The sequence below is a fragment of the Pseudophryne corroboree genome, unplaced genomic scaffold (assembly GCF_028390025.1).
Source record: "Pseudophryne corroboree isolate aPseCor3 unplaced genomic scaffold, aPseCor3.hap2 scaffold_1188, whole genome shotgun sequence".
In the NCBI taxonomy this organism is placed as follows: domain Eukaryota; kingdom Metazoa; phylum Chordata; class Amphibia; order Anura; family Myobatrachidae; genus Pseudophryne; species Pseudophryne corroboree.
The window spans coordinates 126,794-149,153 of NW_026967813.1; the positions used below are offsets into that span (position 1 = coordinate 126,794).

Genomic DNA, 22,360 nt, shown 5'->3' on the forward strand with positions numbered 1-22,360 from the left:
GGACATTTGAATCCAGCCCATAGATGCAATGTGAATATGTAATTTGTACCTTCCTATCTTAAAATGTATATACAGTGTATATGTCACAACTGAGGGCCTGAGCTGACTGGAGGCAGCCTCAGTTGTAGGGGCTGAGGTGTAGTGGAACCTGGGAGGTTGTATCAGACCCCTGGACATGTAAGTTAAATGTAGAAGAATTGCCCGAAGGCGTGCCCACGACAACCAGGATAAAAGTCAATGATGTTTATTTTGACAAACTCCATGCATCACAGCAGTAATAAAAGAGAAACATAAAATCAGCAGAGAAATAATACAGTTCCTGGGTACTACAGGAGGACAAGGACCACAGGGCTCTGGTAGTATGAGACAGTTCTTATTATCTTCTAGTTGGAAAGTCCTTACCAGGCCCGACTGTAGCAATGGAGATAGCCCAGGATCATACTAGCTGGTGTTCCAGGAAAAGCTGGGCTGCTGTGGATAAAATGGCTGCTGTGGGTACTGGCTGAAACCAGACTGATGTAAGCACGGAGTGGATTGCTGGATGGAACCAGCCAAATAATAAATGAAGCTTGAGAGCGATGAAATATGATTGATATATGGAGTTTGAGAGCGGTGAAATAATAGTGCCGGTGGTGAGTGGTAATCTGCGGAAATGATACCGGCACTTTAAGAAGAGCTGATCTCTGCTGGAAGCTAGGCTGGAAGCAGGTAAATCTGTAACTGGAAACAGATGAGTCCCAGAGGACTGGAGAGTCAGGCTGCACCGCAGGTGGTAGACTAGAGCGGGTCTCTTTAGTGGAGGTTTGGAGATGGTAACTGGAACCTGGAAAACAACCACGGGAGAGAGACAAACTGGAACTAGGTTTGACAACCAAATCACTGACGCCTTCCTTGCTCAGGCACAGAATACTTATACCTGCAGCAAGGAAGGGATTGGCTAGGCAATTATGCAGATTACAATGGAAACAGCGGATTGGTGGAAATGAACAGGTGACAGAATCCAACATGGCTGCGCCCATACAGACACTTGGAGGGAAGATTGGTTTGATAATCCATGTGGGAACTTTAACAGCAATGGCGGCGCCGGCCACAGTAAACAGGAGACGCCAGACTGATGAGTGCACATTTGAACCACGCGGGCAACAGCGGAGGCCGCGGCTGACATAAGCGCCACTCTGACATCCTGCATGCAGAAACTCAGGGACGGCGGCGGAGGCCGCGGGAGATGCCATTCAAGATGTAACATGGCGCCGCTGTGACAGCGTCTCAGAGTGACAGGAGAGGAGGCAGGAATGGGGACATCAGAATAACAGATGGGATCCGGTCCTGGAGCGCTGAGCCAGCCTTAGGAGGCATCTGAAAGGTAAGTTATGGCGTCCAGATACCCGGATCGTGACAGTATACACTAGAGGTCTTTCCGAACCCCCTAATCCTAACATTGTAATTTGCTTTAGGGCGCACCTCCAATTAGTCTAGTGTTTCTTGCTGCCTTTCCAATGAAGCAAGTTTAATTTAGTAATAGGTGAAAAAACCATCCCTACAAAGGTGTTAATCAGAGACTTGGCTTTGTGGACACTTTTCAGAGAACAACTTTGTTAGCATAAAAGTAAAACCAGAAAATGAAGAGCTGTTTAATCACTCAATTGGATTTTTTTGCCAGCATATTTCTTTTTCTCTGCAACCCACTGCTAAATTGTGCTTCCTAGCTGTTTTTATAAAATCACTGAATCAAATCTAACTCTGATTACATCAGAGAAGGCCAGGTACCCTACACCATAAGAGGGGGTTTGAAATTTTGACTTGTCTACTTAAAGATCACCAAAATCTGATAACAAGGTCAATTACGTCCCTGGGTGGGATTGAACCACCAACCTTTTGGTTTATAGCCGTACACACTAACCGATTGCGCCACAGAGACACTTTGCAAAAGTCCATACTGACAAAGGCTAATAAGCATTCATCTAAAACGTTTCCTAGAAAAACTTTAAAAAGTCAATAATCTGGAGAGTTTTTGTAAGATGTTTCTTCCATCAACCAACGAAGAAACACATTGGTACTTTCCCATGATGAGTGAGTGCTTCAGGATCTATTGCACTTACATGTGCAGCAGAGTACAGCAATGGAAGCATGCTGGGCACATAACCCAGAGGTAGGCAGATTGAAACTATCCTCTGCTATATGCATTTTTTTTTGTTAATTAAAGTAATCCAAAACTGGGATTGATATGTTGGCTCTTTTATTTTTACTTACAGTACAATAACTTTTACCATTTTAATTTGTTTTAATAGTATATTGACAGTATTGTTTTCTTTCAAAAATCCACTTAATTTTCTTTACCCTATTATTAAAATGGTAATTGACAAAAACAAACTACATTGTCACCAGAAGAGCAATACAAAATGTACAAGTGATATATTAAAATCATCTTTCCAGCTTGAATTTCAATGATGCATTGGGGCAACGATTTTGTGAGAAACATTTTCACCCTTAAATAAAGATTTTCTTAATTCCTTACCTGTGTGCTAATTAGATATCACCTTGTTTTCACATTAAACAGACTTCCACATGAGAAAGCAGCAAGGATGCAGTGGCGTTAATGTTTCCTGGTGTCAACCTGTATTATTTCAGTAGACATTGAAATGAGGATGCATCTTGCTGCCTTTCCAATGAAGCAAGTTTAATTTAGTAATAGGTTAAAAACCATCCTTGCAAAGGTGTTAATCAGAGACTTGGCTTTGTGGACACTTTTCAGAGAACAAATTTGTTAGCATAAAAATAAAGCCAGAAAATTAAGAGCTGTTTAATCACTCAATTGGATTTTTTTTGCCAGCATATTTCTTTTTCTCTGCAACCCACAGCTAAATTGTGCTTCCTAGCTGTTTTTATAAAATCACTGAATCAAATCTAACTCTGATTACATCAGAGAAGGCCAGGTACCCTACACCATAACAGGGGGTTTGAAATTTTGACTTGTCTTCTTAAAGATCACCAAAATCTGATAACAAGGTCAATTACGTCCCTGGGTGGGATTGAACCACCAACCTTTTGGTTAATAGCCGTGCACACTAACTGATTGCGCCACAGAGACACTTTGCAAAAGTTGATACTGACAAAGGCTAATAAGCATTCATCTAAAATGTTTCCTAGAAAAACTTTAAAAAGTCAATAATCTGGAGAGTTTTTGTAAGATGTTTCTTCCATCAACCAACGAAGAAACACATTGGTACTTTCCCATGATGAGTAAGTGCTTCAGGATCTCTTGCACTTTCATGTGCAGCATAGTACAGCAATGGAAGCATGCTGGGCCCATAACCCAGCGGTAGGCAGATTGAAACTATCCTCTGCTATATGCATTTTTTTTTGTTAATTAAAGTAATCCAAAACTGGGATTGATATTTTGGCTCTTTTATTTTTACTTAAAGTACAATAACTTTTACCATTTTAATTTGTTTTAATAGTATATTGACAGTATTGTTTTCTTTCAAAAATCCACTTAATTTTCTTTACCCTATTATTAAAATGGTAATTGACAAAAACAAACTACATTGTCACCAGAAGAGCAATACAAAATGTACAAGTGATATATTAAAATCATCTTTCCAGCTTGAATTTCAATGATGCATTGGGGCAACGATTTTGTGAGAAACATCTTCACCCTTAAATAAAGATTTTCTTAATTCCTTACCTGTGTGCTAATTAGATATCACCTTTTTTTCACATTAAACAGACTTCCACATGAGAAAGCAGCAAGGATACAGTGGCGTTAATGTTTCCTGGTGTCAACCTGTATTATTTCAGTAGACATTGAAATGAGGATGCATCTTGCTGCCTTTCCAATGAAGCAAGTTTAATTTAGTAATAGGTGAAAAACCATCCCTACAAAGGTGTTAATCAGAGACTTGGCTTTGTGGACACTTTTCAAAGAACAAATTTGTTAGCATTAAAATAAAGCCAGAAAATGAAGAGCTGTTTAAATCACTCAATTGGATTTTTTTTGCCAGCATATTTCTTTTTCTCTGCAACCCACTGCTAAATTGTGCTTCCTAGCTGTTTTTATAAAATCACTGAATCAAATCTAACTCTGATTACATCAGAGAAGGCAAGGTACCCTACACCATAACAGGGGGTTTGAAATTTTGACTTGTCTACTTAAAGATCACCAAAATCTGATAACAAGGTCAATTACGTCCCTGGTTGGGATTGAACCACCAACCTTTTGGTTAGTAGCCGGACACACTAACCGATTGCGCCACAGAGACACTTTGCAAAAAGTAAATACTGACAAAGTCTAATAAGCATACATCTAGAACGTTTCCTAGAAAAACTTTAAAAAGTCAATAATCTGGAGAGTTTTTGTAAGATGTTTCTTCCATCAACCAATGAAGAAATACATTGGTACTTTCCCATGATGAGTGAGTGCTTCAGGATCTCTTGCACTTACATGTGCAGCAGAGTACTGCAATGGAAGCATGCTGAGCCCATAACCCAGAGGTAGGCAGATTGAAACTATCCTTTGCTATATGCATTTTTTTTTGTTAATTTAAGTAATCAAAACTGGGATTGATATTTTTGCTCTTTTATTTTTACTTAAAGTACAATAACTTTTACCATTTTAATTTGTTTTAATAGTATATTGACAGTATAGTTTTCTTTAAAAAATACACTTAATTTTCTTTACCCTATTATTAAAAGGGTAATTGACAAAAACAAACTACATTGTCACCAGAAGAGCAATACAAAATGTACAAGTGATATATTAAAATCATCTTTCCAGCTTGAATTTCAATGATGCATTGGGGCAACGATTTTGTGAGAAACATTTTCACCCTTAAATAAAGATTTTCTTAATTCCTTACCTGTGTGCTAATTAGATATCACCTTGTTTTCACATTAAACAGACTTCCACATGAGAAAGCAGCAAGGATGCAGTGGCGTTAATGTTTCCTGGTGTCAACCTGTATTATTTCAGTAGAAATTGAAATGAGGATGCATCTTGCTGCCTTTCCAATGAAGCAAGTTTAATTTAGTAATAGGTGAAAAACCATCCCTACAAAGGTGTTAATCAGAGACTTGGCTTTGTGGACACTTTTCAGAGAACAAATTTGTTAGCATAAAAATAAAGCCAGAAAATGAAGAGCTGTTTAATCACTCAATTGGATTTTTTTTGCCAGCATATTTCTTTTTCTCTGCAACCCACTGCTAAATTGTGCTTCCTATCTGTTTTTATAAAATCACTGAATCAAATCTAACTCTGATTACATCAGAGAAGGCCAGGTACCCTACACCATAACAGGGGGTTTGAAATTTTGACTTGTCTACTTAAAGATCACCAAAATCTGATAACAAAGTCAATTACGTCCCTGGGTGGGATTGAACCACCAACCTTTCGGTTAGTAGCCAGACACACTAACCGATTGCGCCACAGAGACACTTTGTAAAAAGTACATACTGACAAAGGCTAATAAGCATACATCTAGAACGTTTCCTAGAAAAACTTTAAAAAGTCAATAATCTGGAGAGTTTTTGTAAGATGTTTCTTCCATCAACCAACGAAGAAACACATTGGTACTTTCCCATGATGAGTGAGTGCTTCAGGATCTCTTGCACTTACATGTGCAGCAGAGTACTGCAATGGAAGCATGCTGGGCCCATAACCCAGAGGTAGGCAGATTGAAACTATCCTTTGCTATATGCATTTTTTTTTGTTGATTTAAGTAATCAAAACTGGGATTGATATTTTTGCTCTTTTATTTTTACTTAAAGTACAATAACTTTTACCATTTTAATTTGTTTTAATAGTATATTGAAAGTATTGTTTTCTTTTAAAAATCCACTTAATTTTCTTTACCCTATTATTAAAATGGTAATTGACAAAAACAAACTACATTGTCACCAGAAGAGCAATACAAAATGTACAAGTGATATATTAAAATCATCTTTCCAGCTTGAATTTCAATGATGCATTGGGGCAACGATTTTGTGAGAAACATTTTCACCCTTAAATAAAGATTTTCTTAATTCCTTACCTGTGTGCTAATTAGATATCACCTTGTTTTCACATTAAACAGACTTCCACATGAGAAAGCAGCAAGGATGCAGTGGCGTTAATGTTTCCTGGTGTCAACCTGTATTATTTCAGTAGACATTGAAATGAGGATGCATCTTGCTGCCTTTCCAATGAAGCAAGTTTAATTTAGTAATAGGTGAAAAACCATCCTTACAAAGGTGTTAATCAGAGACTTGGCTTTGTGGACACTTTTCAGAGAACAAATTTGTTAGCATAAAAATAAAGCCAGAAAATGAAGAGCTGTTTAATCACTCAATTGGATTTTTTTGCCAGCATATTTCTTTTTCTCTGCAACCCACTGCTAAATTGTGCTTCCTAGCTGTTTTTATAAAATCACTGAATCAAATCTAACTCTGATTACATCAGAGAAGGCCAGGTACCCTACACCATAAGAGGGGGTTTGAAATTTTGACTTGTCTACTTAAAGATCACCAAAATCTGATAACAAGGTCAATTACATCTTTGGGTGGGATTGAACCACCAACCTTTTGGTTAATAGCCATACACACTAACTGATTGCGCCACAGAGACACTTTGCAAAAGTACTTACTGACAAAGGCTAATAAGCATTCATCTAAAACGTTTCCTAGAAAAACTTTAAAAAGTCAATAATCTGGAGAGTTTTTGTAAGATGTTTCTTCCATCAACCAACGAAGAAACACATTGGTACTTTTCCATGATGAGGGAGTGCTTCAGGTTCTCTTGCACTTACATGTGCAGCAGAGTACTGCAATGGAAGCATGCTGGGCCCATAACCCAGCGGTAGGCAGATTGAAACTATCCTCTGCTATATGCATTTTTTTTTGTTAATTAAAGTAATCCAAAACTGGGATTGATATTTTGGCTCTTTTATTTTTACTTAAAGTACAATAACTTTTACCATTTTAATTTGTTTTAATAGTATATTGACAGTATTGTTTTCTTTCAAAAATCCACTTAATTTTCTTTACCCTATTATTAAAATGGTAATTGACAAAAACAAACTACATTGTCACCAGAAGAGCAATACAAAATGTACAAGTGATATATTAAAATCATCTTTCCAGCTTGAATTTCAATGATGCATTGGGGCAACGATTTTGTGAGAAACATCTTCACCCTTAAATAAAGATTTTCTTAATTCCTTACCTGTGTGCTAATTAGATATCACCTTTTTTTCACATTAAACAGACTTCCACATGAGAAAGCAGCAAGGATACAGTGGCGTTAATGTTTCCTGGTGTCAACCTGTATTATTTCAGTAGACATTGAAATGAGGATGCATCTTGCTGCCTTTCCAATGAAGCAAGTTTAATTTAGTAATAGGTGAAAAACCATCCCTACAAAGGTGTTAATCAGAGACTTGGCTTTGTGGACACTTTTCAAAGAACAAATTTGTTAGCATTAAAATAAAGCCAGAAAATGAAGAGCTGTTTAAATCACTCAATTGGATTTTTTTTGCCAGCATATTTCTTTTTCTCTGCAACCCACTGCTAAATTGTGCTTCCTAGCTGTTTTTATAAAATCACTGAATCAAATCTAACTCTGATTACATCAGAGAAGGCAAGGTACCCTACACCATAACAGGGGGTTTGAAATTTTGACTTGTCTACTTAAAGATCACCAAAATCTGATAACAAGGTCAATTACGTCCCTGGTTGGGATTGAACCACCAACCTTTTGGTTAGTAGCCGGACACACTAACCGATTGCGCCACAGAGACACTTTGCAAAAAGTAAATACTGACAAAGTCTAATAAGCATACATCTAGAACGTTTCCTAGAAAAACTTTAAAAAGTCAATAATCTGGAGAGTTTTTGTAAGATGTTTCTTCCATCAACCAATGAAGAAATACATTGGTACTTTCCCATGATGAGTGAGTGCTTCAGGATCTCTTGCACTTACATGTGCAGCAGAGTACTGCAATGGAAGCATGCTGAGCCCATAACCCAGAGGTAGGCAGATTGAAACTATCCTTTGCTATATGCATTTTTTTTTGTTAATTTAAGTAATCAAAACTGGGATTGATATTTTTGCTCTTTTATTTTTACTTAAAGTACAATAACTTTTACCATTTTAATTTGTTTTAATAGTATATTGACAGTATAGTTTTCTTTAAAAAATACACTTAATTTTCTTTACCCTATTATTAAAAGGGTAATTGACAAAAACAAACTACATTGTCACCAGAAGAGCAATACAAAATGTACAAGTGATATATTAAAATCATCTTTCCAGCTTGAATTTCAATGATGCATTGGGGCAACGATTTTGTGAGAAACATTTTCACCCTTAAATAAAGATTTTCTTAATTCCTTACCTGTGTGCTAATTAGATATCACCTTGGCCCTCATTCCGAGTTGATCGGTCGCAAGGCGAATTTAGCAGAGTTACACACGCTAAGCCGCCGCCTACTGGGAGTGAATCTTAGCTTCTTAAAATTGCGACCGATGTATTCGCAATAATGCGATTACTAACTACTTAGCAGTTTCAGAGTAGCTCCAGACTTACTCTGCCTGTGCGATCATTTCAGTGCTTGTCGTTCCTGGTTGACGTCACAAACACACCCAGCGTTCGCCCAGGCACTCCCACCGTTTCTCTGGCCACTCCTGCGTTTTTTCCGGAAACGGTAGCGTTTTCAGCCACACGCCCCTGAAACGCCGTGTTTCCGCCCAGTAACACCCATTTCCTGTCAATCACATTACGATCGCCGGAGCGAAGAAAAAGCCGTGAGTAAAAATACTTTCTTCATAGTAAAGTTACTTGGCGCAGTCGCAGTGCGAACATTGCGCATGCGTACTAAGCGGATTTTCACTGCGATGCGATGAAAAATACAGAGCGAACAACTCGGAATGAGGGCCCTTGTTTTCACATTAAACAGACTTCCACATGAGAAAGCAGCAAGGATGCAGTGGCGTTAATGTTTCCTGGTGTCAACCTGTATTATTTCAGTAGAAATTGAAATGAGGATGCATCTTGCTGCCTTTCCAATGAAGCAAGTTTAATTTAGTAATAGGTGAAAAACCATCCCTACAAAGGTGTTAATCAGAGACTTGGCTTTGTGGACACTTTTCAGAGAACAAATTTGTTAGCATAAAAATAAAGCCAGAAAATGAAGAGCTGTTTAATCACTCAATTGGATTTTTTTTGCCAGCATATTTCTTTTTCTCTGCAACCCACTGCTAAATTGTGCTTCCTATCTGTTTTTATAAAATCACTGAATCAAATCTAACTCTGATTACATCAGAGAAGGCCAGGTACCCTACACCATAACAGGGGGTTTGAAATTTTGACTTGTCTACTTAAAGATCACCAAAATCTGATAACAAAGTCAATTACGTCCCTGGGTGGGATTGAACCACCAACCTTTCGGTTAGTAGCCAGACACACTAACCAATTGCGCCACAGAGACACTTTGTAAAAAGTACATACTGACAAAGGCTAATAAGCATACATCTAGAACGTTTCCTAGAAAAACTTTAAAAAGTCAATAATCTGGAGAGTTTTTGTAAGATGTTTCTTCCATCAACCAACGAAGAAACACATTGGTACTTTCCCATGATGAGTGAGTGCTTCAGGATCTCTTGCACTTACATGTGCAGCAGAGTACTGCAATGGAAGCATGCTGGGCCCATAACCCAGAGGTAGGCAGATTGAAACTATCCTTTGCTATATGCATTTTTTTTTGTTGATTTAAGTAATCAAAACTGGGATTGATATTTTTGCTCTTTTATTTTTACTTAAAGTACAATAACTTTTACCATTTTAATTTGTTTTAATAGTATATTGAAAGTATTGTTTTCTTTTAAAAATCCACTTAATTTTCTTTACCCTATTATTAAAATGGTAATTGACAAAAACAAACTACATTGTCACCAGAAGAGCAATACAAAATGTACAAGTGATATATTAAAATCATCTTTCCAGCTTGAATTTCAATGATGCATTGGGGCAACGATTTTGTGAGAAACATTTTCACCCTTAAATAAAGATTTTCTTAATTCCTTACCTGTGTGCTAATTAGATATCACCTTGTTTTCACATTAAACAGACTTCCACATGAGAAAGCAGCAAGGATGCAGTGGCGTTAATGTTTCCTGGTGTCAACCTGTATTATTTCAGTAGACATTGAAATGAGGATGCATCTTGCTGCCTTTCCAATGAAGCAAGTTTAATTTAGTAATAGGTGAAAAACCATCCTTACAAAGGTGTTAATCAGAGACTTGGCTTTGTGGACACTTTTCAGAGAACAAATTTGTTAGCATAAAAATAAAGCCAGAAAATGAAGAGCTGTTTAATCACTCAATTGGATTTTTTTGCCAGCATATTTCTTTTTCTCTGCAACCCACTGCTAAATTGTGCTTCCTAGCTGTTTTTATAAAATCACTGAATCAAATCTAACTCTGATTACATCAGAGAAGGCCAGGTACCCTACACCATAAGAGGGGGTTTGAAATTTTGACTTGTCTACTTAAAGATCACCAAAATCTGATAACAAGGTCAATTACATCCTTGGGTGGGATTGAATCACCAACCTTTTGGTTAATAGCCATACACACTAACTGATTGCGCCACAGAGACACTTTGCAAAAGTACTTACTGACAAAGGCTAATAAGCATTCATCTAAAACGTTTCCTAGAAAAACTTTAAAAAGTCAATAATCTGGAGAGTTTTTGTAAGATGTTTCTTCCATCAACCAACGAAGAAACACATTGGTACTTTTCCATGATGAGGGAGTGCTTCAGGTTCTCTTGCACTTACATGTGCAGCAGAGTACTGCAATGGAAGCATGCTGGGCCCATAACCCAGCGGTAGGCAGATTGAAACTATCCTCTGCTATATGCATTTTTTTTTGTTAATTAAAGTAATCCAAAACTGGGATTGATATTTTGGCTCTTTTATTTTTACTTAAAGTACAATAACTTTTACCATTTTAATTTGTTTTAATAGTATATTGACAGTATTGTTTTCTTTCAAAAATCCACTTAATTTTCTTTACCCTATTATTAAAATGGTAATTGACAAAAACAAACTACATTGTCACCAGAAGAGCAATACAAAATGTACAAGTGATATATTAAAATCATCTTTCCAGCTTGAATTTCAATGATGCATTGGGGCAACGATTTTGTGAGAAACATCTTCACCCTTAAATAAAGATTTTCTTAATTCCTTACCTGTGTGCTAATTAGATATCACCTTTTTTTCACATTAAACAGACTTCCACATGAGAAAGCAGCAAGGATACAGTGGCGTTAATGTTTCCTGGTGTCAACCTGTATTATTTCAGTAGACATTGAAATGAGGATGCATCTTGCTGCCTTTCCAATGAAGCAAGTTTAATTTAATAATAGGTGAAAAACCATCCCTACAAAGGTGTTAATCAGAGACTTGGCTTTGTGGACACTTTTCAAAGAACAAATTTGTTAGCATAAAAATAAAGCCAGAAAATGAAGAGCTGTTTAAATCACTCAATTGGATTTTTTTTGCCAGCATATTTCTTTTTCTCTGCAACCCACTGCTAAATTGTGCTTCCTAGCTGTTTTTATAAAATCACTGAATCAAATCTAACTCTGATTACATCAGAGAAGGCAAGGTACCCTACACCATAACAGGGGGTTTGAAATTTTGACTTGTCTACTTAAAGATCACCAAAATCTGATAACAAGGTCAATTACGTCCCTGGTTGGGATTGAACCACCAACCTTTTGGTTAGTAGCCGGACACACTAACCGATTTCGCCACAGAGACACTTTGCAAAAAGTACATACTGACAAAGTCTAATAAGCATACATCTAGAACGTTTCCTAGAAAAACTTTAAAAAGTCAATAATCTGGAGAGTTTTTGTAAGATGTTTCTTCCATCAACCAATGAAGAAACACATTGGTACTTTCCCATGATGAGTGAGTGCTTCAGGATCTCTTGCACTTACATGTGCAGCAGAGTACTGCAATGGAAGCATGCTGAGCCCATAACCCAGAGGTAGGCAGATTGAAACTATCCTTTGCTATATGCATTTTTTTTTGTTAATTTAAGTAATCAAAACTGGGATTGATATTTTTGCTCTTTTATTTTTACTTAAAGTACAATAACTTTTGCCATTTTAATTTGTTTTAATAGTATATTGACAGTATAGTTTTCTTTAAAAAATACACTTAATTTTCTTTACCCTATTATTAAAAGGGTAATTGACAAAAACAAACTACATTGTCACCAGAAGAGCAATACAAAATGTACAAGTGATATATTAAAATCATCTTTCCAGCTTGAATTTCAATGATGCATTGGGGCAACGATTTTGTGAGAAACATCTTCACCCTTAAATAAAGATTTTCTTAATTCCTTACCTGTGTGCTAATTAGATATCACCTTGTTTTCACATTAAACAGACTTCCACATGAGAAAGCAGCAAGGATGCAGTGGCGTTAATGTTTCCTGGTGTCAACCTGTATTATTTCAGTAGAAATTGAAATGAGGATGCATCTTGCTGCCTTTCCAATGAAGCAAGTTTAATTTAGTAATAGGTGAAAAACCATCCCTACAAAGGTGTTAATCAGAGACTTGGCTTTGTGGACACTTTTCAGAGAACAAATTTGTTAGCATAAAAATAAAGCCAGAAAATGAAGAGCTGTTTAATCACTCAATTGGATTTTTTTTGCCAGCATATTTCTTTTTCTCTGCAACCCACTGCTAAATTGTGCTTCCTATCTATTTTTATAAAATCACTGAATCAAATCTAACTCTGATTACATCAGAGAAGGCCAGGTACCCTACACCATAACAGGGGGTTTGAAATTTTGACTTGTCTACTTAAAGATCACCAAAATCTGATAACAAGGTCAATTACGTCCCTGGGTGGGATTGAACCACCAACCTTTCGGTTAGTAGCCAGACACACTAACCGATTGCGCCACAGAGACACTTTGTAAAAAGTACATACTGACAAAGGCTAATAAGCATACATCTAGAACGTTTCCTAGAAAAACTTTAAAAAGTCAATAATCTGGAGAGTTTTTGTAAGATGTTTCTTCCATCAACCAACGAAGAAACACATTGGTACTTTCCCATGATGAGTGAGTGCTTCAGGATCTCTTGCACTTACATGTGCAGCAGAGTACTGCAATGGAAGCATGCTGGGCCCATAACCCAGAGGTAGGCAGATTGAAACTATCCTTTGCTATATGCATTTTTTTTTGTTGATTTAAGTAATCAAAACTGGGATTGATATTTTTGCTCTTTTATTTTTACTTAAAGTACAATAACTTTTACCATTTTAATTTGTTTTAATAGTATATTGAAAGTATTGTTTTCTTTTAAAAATCCACTTAATTTTCTTTACCCTATTATTAAAATGGTAATTGACAAAAACAAACTACATTGTCACCAGAAGAGCAATACAAAATGTACAAGTGATATATTAAAATCATCTTTCCAGCTTGAATTTCAATGATGCATTGGGGCAACGATTTTGTGAGAAACATTTTCACCCTTAAATAAAGATTTTCTTAATTCCTTACCTGTGTGCTAATTAGATATCACCTTGTTTTCACATTAAACAGACTTCCACATGAGAAAGCAGCAAGGATGCAGTGGCGTTAATGTTTCCTGGTGTCAACCTGTATTATTTCAGTAGACATTGAAATGAGGATGCATCTTGCTGCCTTTCCAATGAAGCAAGTTTAATTTAGTAATAGGTGAAAAACCATCCTTACAAAGGTGTTAATCAGAGACTTGGCTTTGTGGACACTTTTCAGAGAACAAATTTGTTAGCATAAAAATAAAGCCAGAAAATGAAGAGCTGTTTAATCACTCAATTGGATTTTTTTGCCAGCATATTTCTTTTTCTCTGCAACCCACTGCTAAATTGTGCTTCCTAGCTGTTTTTATAAAATCACTGAATCAAATCTAACTCTGATTACATCAGAGAAGGCCAGGTACCCTACACCATAAGAGGGGGTTTGAAATTTTGACTTGTCTACTTAAAGATCACCAAAATCTGATAACAAGGTCAATTACATCCTTGGGTGGGATTGACCCACCAACCTTTTGGTTAATAGCCATACACACTAACTGATTGCGCCACAGAGACACTTTGCAAAAGTACTTCCTGACAAAGGCTAATAAGCATTCATCTAAAACGTTTCCTAGAAAAACTTTAAAAAGTCAATAATCTGGAGAGTTTTTGTAAGATGTTTCTTCCATCAACCAACGAAGAAACACATTGGTACTTTCCCATGATGAGTGAGTGCTTCAGGATCTATTGCACTTACATGTGCAGCAGAGTACAGCAATGGAAGCATGCTGGGCACATAACCCAGAGGTAGGCAGATTGAAACTATCCTCTGCTATATGCATTTTTTTTGTTAATTAAAGTAATCCAAAACTGGGATTGATATGTTGGCTCTTTTATTTTTACTTACAGTACAATAACTTTTACCATTTTAATTTGTTTTAATAGTATATTGACAGTATTGTTTTCTTTCAAAAATCCACTTAATTTTCTTTACCCTATTATTAAAATGGTAATTGACAAAAACAAACTACATTGTCACCAGAAGAGCAATACAAAATGTACAAGTGATATATTAAAATCATCTTTCCAGCTTGAATTTCAATGATGCATTGGGGCAACGATTTTGTGAGAAACATTTTCACCCTTAAATAAAGATTTTCTTAATTCCTTACCTGTGTGCTAATTAGATATCACCTTGTTTTCACATTAAACAGACTTCCACATGAGAAAGCAGCAAGGATGCAGTGGCGTTAATGTTTCCTGGTGTCAACCTGTATTATTTCAGTAGACATTGAAATGAGGATGCATCTTGCTGCCTTTCCAATTAAGCAAGTTTAATTTAGTAATAGGTTAAAAACCATCCTTACAAAGGTGTTAATCAGAGACTTGGCTTTGTGGACACTTTTCAGAGAACAAATTTGTCAGCATAAAAATAAAGCCAGAAAATGAAGAGCTGTTTAATCACTCAATTGGATTTTTTTTGCCAGCATATTTCTTTTTCTCTGCAACCCACTGCTAAATTGTGCTTCCTAGCTGTTTTTATAAAATCACTGAATCAAATCTAACTCTGATTACATCAGAGAAGGCCAGGTACCCTACACCAGAACAGGGGGTTTGAAATTTTGACTTGTCTACTTAAAGATCACCAAAATCTGATAACAAGGTCAATTACGTCCCTGGGTGGGATTGAACCACCAACCTTTTGGTTAATAGCCGTGCACACTAACTAATTGCGCCACAGAGATACTTTGCAAAAGTCCATACTGACAAAGGCTAATAAGCATTCATCTAAAACGTTTCCTAGAAAAACTTTAAAAAGTCAATAATCTGGAGAGTTTTTGTAAGATGTTTCTTCCATCAACCAACGAAGAAACACATTGGTACTTTCCCATGATGAGTGAGTGCTTCATGATCTCTTGCACTTACATGTGCAGCAGAGTACAGCAATGGAAGCATGCTGGGCCCATATCCCAGCGGTAGGCAGATTGAAACTATCCTCTGCTATATGCATTTTTTTTTTGTTAATTAAAGTAATCCAAAACTGGGATTGATATTTTGGCTCTTTTATTTTTACTTAAAGTACAATAACTTTTACCATTTTAATTTGTTTTAATAGTATATTGACAGTATTGTTTTCTTTAAAAAATCCACTTAATTTTCTTTACCCTATTATTAAAATGGTAATTGACAAAAACAAACTACATTGTCACCAGAAGAGCAATACAAAATGTACAAGTGATATATTAAAATCATCTTTCCAGCTTGAATTTCAATGATGCATTGGGGCAACGATTTTGTGAGAAACATTTTCACCCTTAAATAAAGATTTTCTTAATTCCTTACCTGTGTGCTAATTAGATATCACCTTGTTTTCACATTAAACAGACTTCCACATGAGAAAGCAGCAAGGATGCAGTGGCGTTAATGTTTCCTGGTGTCAACCTGTATTATTTCAGTAGACATTGAAATGAGGATGCATCTTGCTGCCTTTCCAATGAAGCAAGTTTAATTTAGTAATAGGTGAAAAACCATCCTTACAAAGGTGTTAATCAGAGACTTGGCTTTGTGGACACTTTTCAGAGAACAAATTTGTTAGCATAAAAATAAAGCCAGAAAATGAAGAGCTGTTTAATCACTCAATTGGATTTTTTTTGCCAGCATATTTCTTTTTCTCTGCAACCCACTGCTAAATTGTGCTTCCTAGCTGTTTTTATAAAATCACTGAATCAAATCTAACTCTGATTACATCAGAGAAGGCCAGGTACCCTACACCATAAGAGGGGGTTTGAAATTTTGACTTGTCTACTTAAAAATCACCAAAATCTGATAACAAGGTCAATTACGTCCCTGGGTGGGATTGAACCAACCACCCTTTTGGTTAATAGCCATACACACTAACTGCTTGCGCCACAGAGCCACTTTGCAAAAGTCCATACTGACAAAAGCTAATAAGCATTCATCTAAAACGTTTCCTAGAAAAACTTTAAAAAGTCAATAATCAGGAGAGTTTTTGTAAGATGTTTCTTCCATCAACCAACGAAGAAACACATTGGTACTTTCCCATGACGAGTGAGTGCTTCAGGATCTATTGCACTTACATGTGCAGCAGAGTACAGCAATGGAAGCATGCTGGGCACATAACCCAGAGGTAGGCAGATTGAAACTATCCTCTGCTATATGCATTTTTTTTTGTTAATTAAAGTAATCCAAAACTGGGATTGATATGTTGGCTCTTTTATTTTTACTTACAGTACAATAACTTTTACCATTTTAATTTGTTTAATAGTATATTGACAGTATTGTTCTCCCAGGGTGAGGTTCATTCATTGCATTCTGGGTATGCTGACCCCTGTGATTTCCCCAAATGTGGGAAACTCGACTGCATTATTTGTGGTAGTGGGGGACTGTGTTTGTGCTTTCCTCTGGTCAGCTCTGGTAAAAGTCAGATTTCTTTGTCTCAGATCTTCCTCTAGCCTTGTTCCTCTTTCGAGAGTTCCCTTGTGCTGCCTCAGTTGGATCTCCTTCACTTGACAGGGAAGTGCCCGAGCAGCGACCCTCCCCAGCTCTAGCCCAACTCCTACTTACCTGCCAGGTGAGATACTATGATAAGGAAGGTGCTTCTTCCAGGGCAAGGCTCACCCATTGCACTCTGGGTGTGCTGCCCCTGTGATTTCCCCAAATGTGGGAAACTTGACTGCATAATTTGTATTTCCACTGGTCGGCTTTCATATAATTCAGATCTCTTTGTCTCAGGTCTCTCTCCAGCCTAGTTTGCTGTCTGTTTCCACTTCTTTTTTTTTGAGCCCCTCCCTTCTATACCCTTGTGCACTATCCTGACTTCTCCTCCTGTCTGCTTACTTTGGGCCTTCCAATGCACAATGCAAATTACAGGCAGTGCTGCAGGGCCCACACCCTTTTACTTGCCTTACAGAGCAGCTCTGGAGCTGTTACAGTGCCAAGCTGCTGCAAGAAATCAGCTTGAATGCTTCTGGGGCTGGGGCATTGCCAATATGAGCCCCACACCGAAGGAGGGTGGGGGTGTTTAATGCAAACTAAGGGTCATCCAAGCGCCGCAAAAGGCCGCCATGCCCTGCATACCCCTATTCTCTTTTCATATGCAGATGAGGGTTCCAGCCAACTTTGGCCCACTGTTTGGATGACATCACTGTATGCAAATCCGTCTTCTGCAGACCTTCCCCCAGGAATGCTTGTACTAGTTGTTGCATTTGGTTTGTTGTTTGGGGGTGCTTCAGTATTAGGCAGCCTTCTGCCCTCCCATGTTCATTTGAAAATATGTGTTCTCCCTGCAGTTGTTGTCCCCAGATGAGAGTTCCCTTGTGCTGCCTCAGTTGAATCTCCTTTACTTGACAGAGATGTGCCTGAGCAGCGGCCCTCCCCAGCCCTATCCCAATCATACTTATTTTGCATAGGAGATACCATGGTCATGAAGATTGTTCTCCCAGGGTGAGGTTCATTCATTGCATTCTGGGTATGCTGACCCCTGTGATTTCCCCAAATGTGGGAAACTTGACTGTATTATTTGTGGTAGTGGGGGACTGTGTTTGTGCTTTCCTCTGGTCAGCTCTGGTAAAAGTCAAATTTCTTTGTCTCAGATCTTCCTCTAGCCTTGTTCCTCTTTGAGAGTTCCCTTGTGCTGCCTCAGTTGGATCTCCTTCACTTGACAGGGGGGTGCCCGAGCAGCGACCCTCCCCAGCTCTAGCCCAACTCCTACTTACCTGCCAGGTGAGATACTATGATCATGAAGGTGCTTCTCCCAGGGCAAGGCTCACCCATTGCACTCTGGGTGTGCTGCTCCTGCGATTTCCCCAAATGTGGGACACTTGACTGCATATTTTGTGTTTCCCCTAGTCGGCTCTCGTATAATTCAGATCTCTTTGTCTCAGGTCTCTCTCCAGCCTAGTTTGCTGTCTGTTTCCACTTCTCTTTTCTTGAGCCGCTCCCTTCTATGCCCTTGCGCACTATCCTGACTTCTCCCGTCTGCTTACTTTGTGCCTTCCAACGCACAATGCGAACTACAGGTAGTGCTGCAGGGCCCACACCCTTTTACTTGCCTTACAGAGCAGCTCTGGAGCTGTTACAGTTTCCAGTTGCTGCAAGAAATCAGCTTGAATGCTTCAGGGGCTGGGGCATAGCCAACATGAGCCCCACACCGAAGGAGGGTGGAGGTGTTTATTGCGAACTAGGGGTCATCCAAGCACCGCAAAAGGCCGCCATGCCCTGCACACCCCTTTTCTCTTTTCATATGCAGACGAGGGTTGAAGCCAACTTTGACCCACTGCTTGAATGACATCACCATATGCAAATCCATCTGCTGCAGGCCTTCCCCCAGGAATGCTTGCACTAGTTGTTGCATTTGGTTTGTTGTTTGAAGGTGCTTCAGTATTAGGCAGCCTTCTGCCCTCCCATGTTCATCTGAAAATATGTGTTCTCCCTGCAGTTGTTGTCCCCAGATGAGAGTTCCCTTGTGCTGCCTCAGTTGAATCTCCTTTACTTGACAGAGATATGCCTGAGCAGCGGCCCTCCCCAGCCCTATCCCAAATCATACTTATTTTGCATAGGAGATACCATGGTCAATAATGCAGTCGAGTTTCCCACATTTGGGGAAATCATAGGGGTCAGCATACCCAGAATGCAATGAATGATCCTCACCCTGGGAGATCAATCTTCATGACCATGGTATCTCCTATGAAAAATAAGTATGATTTGGGATAGGGCTGGGGAGGGCCGCTGCTCAGGCACATCTCTGTCAAGTAAAGGAGATTCAACTGAGGCAGCACAAGGGAACTCTCATCTGGGGACAACAACTGCAGGGAGAACACATATTTTCAGATGAACATGGGAGGGCAGAAGGCTGCCTAATACTGAAGCACCCCCAAACAACAAACCAAATGCAACAACTAGTATACAAGCATTCCTGGGGGAAGGTCTGCAGAAGACGGATTTGCATACAGTGATGTCATCCAAGCAGTGGGCCAAAGTTGGCTGGAACCCTCATCTGCATATGAAAAGAGAAAAGGGGTATGCAGGGCATGGCGGCCTTTTGCGGCGCTTGGATGACCCCTAGTTCGCATTGAACACCCCCACCCTCCTTCGGTGTAGGGCTCATGTTGGCCATGCCCCAGCCCCTGAAGCATACAAGCTGATTCCTTGCAGCAGCTGGGCACTGTAACAGCTCCAGAGCTGCTCTGTAAGGTAAATAAAAGGTTGTGGGACCTGCAGCACTACCTGTAGTTCGCATTGTGCGTTGGAAGGCACAAAGTAAGCAGACGGGAGAAGTCAGGATAATGCGCAAGGGCATAGAAGGGAACGGCTCAAGAAAAGAGAAGTGGAAACAGACAGCAAACTAGGCTGGAGAGAGACCTGATACAAAGAGATCTGAATTATACGAGAGCCGACCAGAGGAAACACAAATTATGCAGTCAAGTGTCCCACATTTTGGGAAATCACAGGAGCAGCACACCCAGAGTGCAATGGGTGAGCCTTGCCCTGGGAGAAGCACCTTCCTGATCATAGTATCTCACCTGGCAGGTAAGTAGGAGTGGAGCTAGAGCTGGGGAGGGTCGCTGCTCGGGCACCCCCCTGTCAAGTGAAGGAGATCCAATTGAGGTAGCACAAGGGAAGTCTCGGAAGAAGAACAAGGCTAGAGGAAGATCTGAGACAAAGAAATCTGACTTTTACCAGAGCTGACCAGAGGAAAGCACAAACACAGTCCCCCACTACCACAAATAATGCAGTCGAGTTTCCCACATTTGGGGAAATCACAGGGGTCAGCATACCCAGAAAGCAATGACTGAACCTCACCCTGGGAGAACAATCTTCATGACCATGGTATCTCCTATGCAAAATAAGTATGATTTGGGATAGGGCTGGGGAGGGCCGCTGCTCAGGCACATCTCTGACAAGTAAAGGAGATTCAACTGAGGCAGCACAAGGGAACTCTCATCTGGGGACAACAACTCCAGGGAGAACACATATTTTCAGATGAACATGGGAGGGCAGAAGGTTGCCTAATACTGAAGCACCCCCAAACAACAAACCAAATGCAACAACTTGTGCAAGCATTCCTGGGGAAAGGCCTGCAGCAGATGGATTTGCATATGGTGATGTCATCCAAGCAGTGGGTCAAAGTTGGCCTCAACCCTCGTCTGCATATGAAAAGAGAAAAGGGGCGTGCAGGGCATGGCAGCCTTTTGCGGCACTTGGATGACCCCTAGTTCGCACTAAACACCTCCACCCTCCTTCGGTGTGTGGGGCTCATGTTGGCTATGCCCCAGCCCCTGAAGCATTCAAGCTGATTTCTTGCAGCAGCTGGGCACTGTAACAGCTCCAGAGCTACTCTGTAAGGCAAGTAAAAGGGCGTGGGCCCTGCAGCACTACCTGTAGTTTGCATTGTGCATTGGAAGGCACAAAGTAAGCAGACGGGAGAAGTCAGGATAGTGCGCAAGGGCATAGAAGGGAGCGGCTCAAGAAAAGAGAAGTGGAAACAGACAGCAAACTAGGCTGGAGAGAGACCTGAGACAAAGAGATCTGAATTATACGAGAGCCGACCAGGGGAAACACAAATTATGCAGTCAAGTTTCCCACATTTGGGGAAATCACAGGAGCAGCACACCCAGAGTGCAATGGGTGAGCCTTGCCCTGGGAGAAGTACCTTCATGATCATAGTATCTCACCTGGCAGGTAAGTAGGAGTTGGGCTAGAGCTGGGGAGGGTCGCTGCTCGGGTACCCCCCTGTCAAGTGAAGGAGATCCAACTGAGGCAGCACAAGAGAACTCTCGAAAGAAGAACAAGGCTAGAGGAAGATCTGAGACAAAGAAATCTGGCTTTTACCAGAGATGACCAGAGGAAAGCACAAACACAGTCCCCCACTACCACAAATAATGCAGTCGAGTTTCCCACATTTGGGGAAATCACAGGGGTCAGCATACCCAGAATGCAATGTATGAACCTCACCCTGGGAGAACAATCTTCATGACCATGGTATCTCCTATGCAAAATAAGTATGATTTGGGATAGGGCTGGGAAGGGCCGCTGCTCAGGCACATCTCTGTCAAGTAAAGGAGATTCAACTGAGGCAGCACAAGGGAACTCTCATCTGGGGACAACAACTGCAGGGAGAACACATATTTTCAGATGAACATGGGAGGGCAGAAGGCTGCCTAATACTGAAGCACCCCCAAACAACAAAACAAATGCAACAACTAGTACAAGCATTCCTGGGGGAAGGCCTGCAGCAGATGGATTTGCATATGGTGATGTCATCCAAGCAGTGGGTCAAAGTTGGCTTCAACCCTCGTCTGCATATGAAAAGAGAAAAGGGGCGTGCAGGGCATGGCGGCCTTTTGCGGCGCTTGGATGACCCCTAGTTCGCATTAAACACCTCCACCCTACTTCGGTGTGGGGCTCATGTTGGCTATGCCCCAGCCCCTGAAGCATTATCATGAAGGTGCTTCTCCCAGGGCAAGGCTCACCCATTGCACTCTGTGTGTGCTGCTCCTGCGATTTCCCCAAATGTGGGAAACTTGACTGCATAATTTGTGTTTCCCCTGGTTGGCTCTCGTATAATTCAGATCTCTTTGTCTCAGGTCTCTCTCCAGCCTAGTTTGCTGTCTTTTTCCACTACTCTTTTCTTGAGCCGCTCCCTTCTATGCCCTTGCGCACTATCTTGACTTCTCCCGTCTGCGTACTTTGTGCCTTCCAATGCACAATGCGAACTACAGGTAGTGCTGCAGGGCCCACGCCCTTTTACTTGCCTTACAGAGTAGCTCTGGAGCTGTT

The 22,360-nt window shown here is 39.8% G+C and overlaps 10 non-coding genes and 3 pseudogenes across 10 annotated transcripts; 4 read left to right on the top strand and 9 right to left on the bottom strand.

The window, feature by feature from the left end:
- Positions 1–1,844: 1,844 nt before the first annotated feature.
- Positions 1,845–1,918, bottom strand: TRNAY-AUA (transfer RNA tyrosine (anticodon AUA)). The gene has a single exon. It is a non-coding gene; the product is annotated as a tRNA-Tyr (tRNA).
- A 3,437-nt stretch (positions 1,919–5,355) lies between these two features.
- On the bottom strand, positions 5,356–5,429 carry TRNAS-ACU (transfer RNA serine (anticodon ACU)). Its single transcript has one exon. It is a non-coding gene; the product is annotated as a tRNA-Ser (tRNA).
- Positions 5,430–9,384: 3,955 nt separating this feature from the next.
- TRNAS-ACU (transfer RNA serine (anticodon ACU)) lies at positions 9,385–9,458 on the bottom strand. The gene has a single exon. It is a non-coding gene; the product is annotated as a tRNA-Ser (tRNA).
- Positions 9,459–12,894: 3,436 nt separating this feature from the next.
- TRNAS-ACU (transfer RNA serine (anticodon ACU)) lies at positions 12,895–12,968 on the bottom strand. The gene has a single exon. It is a non-coding gene; the product is annotated as a tRNA-Ser (tRNA).
- A 3,875-nt stretch (positions 12,969–16,843) lies between these two features.
- On the top strand, positions 16,844–16,986 carry LOC134990733 (U1 spliceosomal RNA; annotated as a pseudogene).
- Positions 16,987–17,138: 152 nt separating this feature from the next.
- On the top strand, positions 17,139–17,301 carry LOC134990730 (U1 spliceosomal RNA). Its single transcript, XR_010195413.1, has one exon. It is a non-coding gene; the product is annotated as a U1 spliceosomal RNA (small nuclear RNA).
- A 673-nt stretch (positions 17,302–17,974) lies between these two features.
- On the top strand, positions 17,975–18,138 carry LOC134990708 (U1 spliceosomal RNA). The gene has a single exon (XR_010195394.1). It is a non-coding gene; the product is annotated as a U1 spliceosomal RNA (small nuclear RNA).
- A 151-nt stretch (positions 18,139–18,289) lies between these two features.
- LOC134990727 (U1 spliceosomal RNA) lies at positions 18,290–18,424 on the top strand (annotated as a pseudogene).
- Positions 18,425–19,151: 727 nt separating this feature from the next.
- On the bottom strand, positions 19,152–19,282 carry LOC134990734 (U1 spliceosomal RNA; annotated as a pseudogene).
- A 673-nt stretch (positions 19,283–19,955) lies between these two features.
- On the bottom strand, positions 19,956–20,118 carry LOC134990725 (U1 spliceosomal RNA). Its single transcript, XR_010195410.1, has one exon. It is a non-coding gene; the product is annotated as a U1 spliceosomal RNA (small nuclear RNA).
- Positions 20,119–20,270: 152 nt separating this feature from the next.
- On the bottom strand, positions 20,271–20,434 carry LOC134990710 (U1 spliceosomal RNA). Its single transcript, XR_010195396.1, has one exon. It is a non-coding gene; the product is annotated as a U1 spliceosomal RNA (small nuclear RNA).
- A 673-nt stretch (positions 20,435–21,107) lies between these two features.
- Positions 21,108–21,270, bottom strand: LOC134990722 (U1 spliceosomal RNA). Its single transcript, XR_010195408.1, has one exon. It is a non-coding gene; the product is annotated as a U1 spliceosomal RNA (small nuclear RNA).
- A 152-nt stretch (positions 21,271–21,422) lies between these two features.
- LOC134990735 (U1 spliceosomal RNA) lies at positions 21,423–21,586 on the bottom strand. Its single transcript, XR_010195415.1, has one exon. It is a non-coding gene; the product is annotated as a U1 spliceosomal RNA (small nuclear RNA).
- Between the last annotated feature and the right edge of the window lie 774 nt (positions 21,587–22,360).